Source organism: Lolium perenne, chromosome 1 (genome assembly GCF_019359855.2).
Source record: "Lolium perenne isolate Kyuss_39 chromosome 1, Kyuss_2.0, whole genome shotgun sequence".
Taxonomy (NCBI): Eukaryota; Viridiplantae; Streptophyta; class Magnoliopsida; order Poales; family Poaceae; genus Lolium; species Lolium perenne.
The window spans coordinates 243,190,506-243,198,071 of record NC_067244.2 but is presented as its reverse complement, the minus strand read 5'-3'; positions in this window follow the sequence as shown (position 1 = coordinate 243,198,071).

Below are 7,566 nucleotides of genomic sequence, written 5' to 3'. Positions count from 1 at the left end.
AATTTTTATGCATGTTCCCCAGGTTGTTATCTAACTTTCATTAGTTGAACACTTTTTAAACTGAGCAACAGAAGATTTTTGTAAAAATCGATTTCTGTACTGCTGTTAGGTTTTGGTAGATTTCTGCCATCCTGCTTTTCTGTGATTCTTCTAGTTTTCATTCTCTTGTTTTTGCTCTGTTTTTTTCCTAAAACACAAAAAGACCAAAAATATTTCTGTTGTTTCTCTTCGCCATTTGTTTATCTTGGTTTCTTATTCCCATTTTGCTTTATTTGCTATCGTTGGTTTGCTATAAGAAAATCCAAAAAGATTTTGCTTTGTTTGCTTGTTTCCTTTTGTTCTTATTTCCAAATTCGAAAACACCAAAAATATTTGCTGTTCTTTGGTTTTGTAAAGTTCATTGTGAGTTCAATGGTCTTCGGTGGCTGGAGCGTGGTTTTCATTTCCTATTATTCAAGCTACACAAGTGAAAAGGCAATAATGACGATCTACGACAATCTGATTGTGGTGAGAGGCTGGTATGAACTCTATTTGTTTTCATTTTTGTACATATACTCATCCATGTGAGCATGCTTAGTTGGTTCATGTGAGGTATATGTCATTTAAGAAAGTCTAGTAGTTCATGATCTCTCATGATTAGCTCCAATTTATTAATATGAGTAGCATGTCATAAGTATTTGCTTGCATTGTTTTATTCATAGATAGGTATGACATTGTGGTATCCTCCTCTGAATAATTCACTTGAATCAACTTGGCACATGCTCACGCATGCATATGACTGAACAAAATGTCAATTAAGCCTCGATGATTTACTTTACCTCAAAGTTCTTGTATCACTTTTATGCCTCCATTAATTTATTTTATCGCAAGCATGATTATGACAGTTACTGCTCTCTTGATTGTCGCTTCCCAGTCTATTGCTAGCCTTCACTTGTACCGAGCGGGAACGCTGCTCGTGCTTCCAAACACATGAAAACCAAGTTGTTCCAGTGTGTCCACCATAAATACCTATGCATGGCATTTCAAACCATTCCAAGTAAATTCTCATGTGCTACCTTTAAACCTTCAAAATGCTTCTCAATTTGTGTCAATGTTTTATAGCTCATGAGGAAATATGTGGTGTTTATCTTTCAATCTTGTCATTTACTCTTGACGGACTTTCACAATGGACTAGTGGCACATCCGCTTATCCAATAATTTTGCAAAAAGAGCTAGCAACGGGGTTCCCAGCCCCAATTAATCAACTTTCATTAATAATTCTCTTCACATGTTTTGCCCTGATTTATCAGTAAGCAACTTAAATTGCAAATAGACACTCCTCCATGGTATGTGATTGATGGAAGGCACCCGAGGATTCGGTTAGCCATGGCTTGTGTAAGCAAAGGTTGGGGGGAGTGTCATCCATAATAAAACTAAAGTACGTGTGTAAACAAAAGAGAAGAGGGATGATTTACCTTGCTGGTAGAAATAACGTCCTTCATGGGAGCCGCTCTAGAAAGTCTGGTTGACGAGGTAGTTAGAGTACCCACTATCATTCGTTGACAACAACAAACACCTCTCAAAATAATTTTACTCCTGTTTTACAAATGAAAAGCTCTAGCACATGTTAATCCCTGCTTCCCTCTACGAAGGGTCAATCTTTTACTTTTACGTTGAGTTTCCATCCTTTCTTTGAGCACTTTCTTGAGAGCACAACTGTCATTCTTAGTATAATATGCTTGTCCCAAAATGTGATTAACTGTGGTATAACTTTGATGCTTTAATCTTTGATAACCTCTACTTCCAGTCTTCTCATGAACCTCAAAGGTGCCCAAGCATTTATGTTTTGCTGTACAATTATGGGCAAGTGAGATACCACTTTATCATATCATTCTATGAACATTGCAATCCTGCCGATAGACATGATTCATGATGCTCATTATTAATTTGTTGGTACCTTTTCCATGATTGACATAGCTATTAGATGATTTTATTTGCATGTATCTTATTATGAACTGCTTAAGTACTTGCCATATCATGAGAATGTTTACATCATATGAACAAAGGTGTTCGTGAAAGTTCTTTTATCGCACTCAGTTGTCAACTGAATTGCTTGAGGACAAGCAATAAGCTAAGCTTGGGGGGAGTTGATACGTCCGAAACGTATCTACTTTCCCGAACACTTTTGCTATTGTTTTGCCTCTAATTTGTGTATTTTGGATGCAACTAACACGGACTAACGCTGTTTTTAGCGAGCTGATACAGTGTCTCGTTTTTGTGCAGAAATCCAACTTTCAGGAAAATCCTCGGAATTTATGCGAAAGGTCCTATTTTCCCAGAATACTGATGGAGCCAGAAGGGCAAGCCAGGTGGGGGCCCGAGGGCCCCACACGCTAGGCCGGCGCGGCCCAGGAGGGGGGCGCGCGGCCCTAGTGTGTGGCGGCCTCGGCTGGCCCCCGACGCCCTCCTTCGGACTACTTATTGCCTTCGACCTAAAAACGCACGGGGGGAAGTCGAAAATCGCCAGAAGACATCCAGTACGCCGCCACCGTCGCGAAACTCCGTCTCGGGACCAGAAACTCCGTTCTGGCACCTCGCCGGGACGGGGAATTGGGGGAGATCATCGCCATCATCATCACCGACGCCTCACCATCAACCAGCCATGTTTCCCCCATCCATGTGTGAGTAATTCCCCCGCTGTAGGCCGAAGGGGATGGTAGGGATTGGATGAGATTGGTCATGTAATAGCATAAAATTGTTAGGGCATAGTGCCTAGTGTTCGTAATTGGTACTTTTATGATATTGTTGCAACTTGTTATGCTTAATGCTTGTCACTAGGGCCCGAGTGCCATGATCTCAGATCTCAACATGTTATCGATTCATTATGATATTCATTGCTTTATGATCTTACCTGCAAGTTGTATACATGTGTTGCTGTCCGGATCCCGAGGCCCCAAAGTGACAGAAATTGGGACAACCGAACGGGATGGCGGTGATATGAGGATCACATGTGTTCACGGAGTGTTAATGATTTACTCCGGTGCTCTATTAAAAGGAGCACCTTAATTTCCAGTAGATTCCCTAGAGGCCCGGCTGCCACCGGCTGGTAGGACAAAAGATGTTGTGCAAGTTTCTCATTGCGAGCACGTACGACTATATATGGAACACATGCCTATTGATTGATTAGTACTTGGATACCGTTTTATTATTATCTGCAAATGCCCTGCTTTGAATGTTACATGAGTTTCTCTCATCCATGCAACGCCCGTTCATCCATCCCTGTGCCTACAGTATTTTAATCTCTTTGTTTACTATAATCACTACTGCTGTCTTTGTTACTCTGCTGCTGTTATTTCACTACTGGTACTGCTATAAAACTGTTACTACTGATAAACTCTTGCGAGCAAGTCTGTTTCCAGGTGCAGCTGAATTGACAACTCCGCTGCTAAGGCTTTCAAGTATTCTTTGTCTCCCCTTGTGCCGAATCAATCAATTGGGTTTTACTTCCCTTGAAGACTGTTGCGATCCCCTATACTTGTGGGTCATCAAAAGGGTACATTTCCCCTATACATGGTTTTGGTAATTAATGACAATCCTTATGGACTAAAATTTTCTTTGAGTATATGTAAAGGAATACTCCATATGTAATGATTGTAATCAATGTGTTGAATTCAAGTGTGGATGTCAAAAAAGATAAAGATATACCATTAGTTTGGCATCAAAATCATTAATATGAAGAGAAAAATATGATATGGTCAAGATCTTGAGAGTTCGATTTCAAAATAAGAATTGAAACGTATGGCTCTACGTCGGCGTCATGATAGTATCATGAGTTAAGTTATGGTTGACCAAGATTTAGAGCATGCAATCAAATGAGGAATTCTCTATGTACCTCAAGATATTATTATATAGCATGATAAGATACAAGGTTGACCAAGACTAAGAGTGGAGATTGAATTCAAGCTGGTCAATACAGGAAGCATAAGGAATGTACAACATGAGATCGTGGTATGGTAATCTTTGTCAATTATGATTTGTGAACTAACCCATCATATGTGTCTCTTTGAGTTGTTTATGTGGATTGTGTATCTTTTCATGGGCATGCATCAAAATTAAGATCTCATATTGTCCGTGAGTGGATGACATCTAGTGGTCTGTTCGACGTGTTTTTGTACCAAAAATCAATTTAAATACAGTTTAATGGTATTAGAAAATAATAATAAAATGGATAAAAATATTATTTCTATATACATGCATGTACCGTGTCTTTGCTTTACTTTATTATATAGGTGTACATGGACTCCAGCTACGGTGGATCAGCGCGTCCGCCAGCCAGAGAAATCCATTGATCAAATGAGGAACTACCTCGTCACGTGTACATGTACGTACGTACGGGGCGACCGGCCGGAGAGGTTCACCAACAGGGAGCAAACTGATGGATCTGGCACATGCGCGTATCTATACGTATAGTTTTGCACGTCAGCTCATCAGGTATTAGCAGCCCCAATCGATCGATCAGCTAGATATGCACATCGTCGCGGCGGGAAGGAAGGGCAGGCAGTTCCATGCCTGCTCTTGGAGCTGCGTTCTGTGGAGATTCCAAGCGAAGGCCAAGCCGCCGAAGCTATCCAGGGCCAAAGAGGCCACTCCACGCTCGGGAGAATCCGAGTATCTTCTTCCTCCAGGCTCAGCCGATGTGGAGGATCTTCAGCCTCGGTACGGGATTCAACGCCAGTACTACCCCAAGTGGTTTCGTCCCCGGCGGTGGTGCAGGTGCTCGTGCTTTGAGGCCAGTGTTCGCCGGCGGTGAAGACAAGGGACCTGATCGCGTTTTCTGGTTTCATTCCAAGGTCCTGTTTGCATTTCGGAAGGACTACTTTGTAATTTTCTTTTTTCTCTGGATCCTTCCTGTAATTTGGTTCCCACCGCATAAATGAGCAGCTTCTTGACCCTTCGGGGTCATTCTCGTTCAAAAAAAAAAAAAAAAAAAGCTAGATATGCACATAAATGGCGTCAGCTATGTGTCCGATTACAGGGAGTCGCGATGGCCATCCTCAACGACGTCCGGATACCACTCTACCGTGACCTTGTGAGACGGCGTCCAAGCTGCGCCGACTGCCGTATATTCGGCGTCGGGTCCAGTCACGACGCCGACCACATCGGCCATGCCGACATGAGCGTGTGTTGGTTCTACACCGACGCCGATCTCCTGATAAAAATACTCCCGCGAAGCGTACCCCTTGCGCACCCCGACGATGCCGCTAAGTCGTCAAGAAGTCCTAGCTAAACGGACTGCATCATGCTACTTCAACAACACTCATCATCGCCGCTTAAGACCGACGAGGCGCGACGGCGAGGGCGGGCGAGGCCGCAGCACAGGCCACGCTTACCGCGGCGCGTGTACCGACGAGGACACGGGCTCTGCCGCTGCGCACACACATCTTCACCACCATCATGCATACAGGACATGAAGCGAAGACGACCACACGGATTAATCGGAGGTGTCTCGCGGCGTAACCCGCGGGAGTAATTAACCGGGAGCCTTCCGAGGCCCCGGGAATCAGGAGACTGCAATCGTCCTAGTCAGGCTGGCCGCGCTAGTAGGCCACGGAGCGCAATACATGGGATTTGTATTTGTTATCTATATGATTAATGAAATACTGTTCCCACATTTTCTTTTATTTCTTTGTGTATCATTATACACTGGCACGCCCGCATCTTTTTCTTTTACCGATCCCCGGTGCGCATGAGAAACCACGCCCTTCCGCCCTACTCGCGGGAGTCGCGCCGTACGTTTTTTCTCGTGTCAAACATGGTCATCGTCATCAAAGTTGAGAAGAGAAAGATAAGCATCTCGAGAAGAACATATGCTTGAAACTTGTTGTCCACTTGGTGATAATGGACATGTGAAGATGTGCTTTAATGAAGCCATCCCATTGTGGTGTATGGGGGGTCAAATTGTGTGTCTTTACGAAGTAACAATGATCAAGTGAAACATTCCGGCTAGAATGAAGTTTGATGCAGTGTCATCAAGATTAAGCGAGATGCACAAGGCAAAGATATGGCCTTGCTAGGTTTCCTTATACTAGTATCAAGGTGGTTGTTGGGAGACCGGGTTATAGCACAGATAGCCGCACTATCAAGAGGGCTTTTAGTTGGGTAACTTGATCACATCGTGTTTCTCTGTGTAAGCTTCTTAATACTGTTTCTAACTTCTCAAGCAGCCCAAGTTCATCTAAATATAAATCATACGCATCTTCTATTATTTTTTTGAGTCTAGAGGTTTTAGCTTAGGGAGGTTTCACACCTCTCCTTATTTATTATTTTAACTCTTGACATTTCTTGGGTTTTATAGTCAATATTAGATAGACCTTGTTCTTAGATTTCAAAAAAGCCCAAGTTTTATAAAATCTGAGTCCGGACTCAAAAGATATCACCATTTTTGTAAGTTCTGTTTTCTATCTGAAAAACCGGCGTATAAACCGGTTTTGCCGCCATAATTCCAGAGCTTGTGAAGTGGTTGTGGAGCTTGCCATCTCCGGAGTGGAGGAAAAGCTAGCTATAAGTAAAGGGCACATGTCTTCATGAGGGGACTTCGAGAAGAAGGTGACTCTCCGTGATGTTCGGGAGACCTTCTTGGTAACCCGCATATCTCCAACATGACGTACCTTCGTTCGTGTAAGCGAACACAGAATACATCTTCGTCTCCGCGTGTGTCGGTTATCTCCATATACCCGAGTTTACTTCCTTGTGATAGCCATCATGCTTGACATACTTCTATCTTGCTTATCACTTGTGGTATATATATCATGTGCTATCTTGTCTAGCTTATCTTGTTGTTGGTGCACTTAGCTGAGCATAGCTTATTTAGGTTTTGTGCTTGTATAATAAGAGTTAGTTTAATTCCTCATTCTTACAAGTCAAATCCATAATGATTTAAAAATGCCTATTCACCAATCTAAGCGGCATGTCGTCCTTTTAGGGCCCTCATGCGCATGGGGGGTGAAGTGAGGCGCTAGAGCGACAAGGTGATGCATGATGGAGAAGCGACACATTTATTTTTGTAAACGTCGCCGTCGAAGAAGACGCCTTACATGGGCATGGTTATCGGCCGTATAACGATGCTTACGCCAAGACCATACTCATGAGCAGCCAACTTCATGTGTATGTCATGAATGTGACCGAGTTCATGGCATGCATGCAACAACGACTTCTTCTCCTAGTGAGCTCATGTATGATCCGGGTGCTAGCAATGCTTCCGGAGGTGCCTTGGTTGGACGGTTGAACTTTTAAACTTTGGAGACCCCTGAAGACGTAACACCCAAGTTTCCTGAAGATGTAAGATCCGAGTTTGGAGTTGTCAAGGCCATGATACATGGTGGTGTCGGCTCGACAAGTGGCGGAGGCAACACTTTGTGATTTGGGTTTGGTGGTGATATTCGAGTAGTGAGTCTTGAGGTTGGGAGTGAAAACTTCTAGCCTAACCCACAATGAGGTGTTTACACCTTATTACCCCAGGAAAGGCATTGATAGGAGTTGATTGGAGTTGTATAATGGGTGAAAAGTCTTCGCGGTTTGGATTCGGCA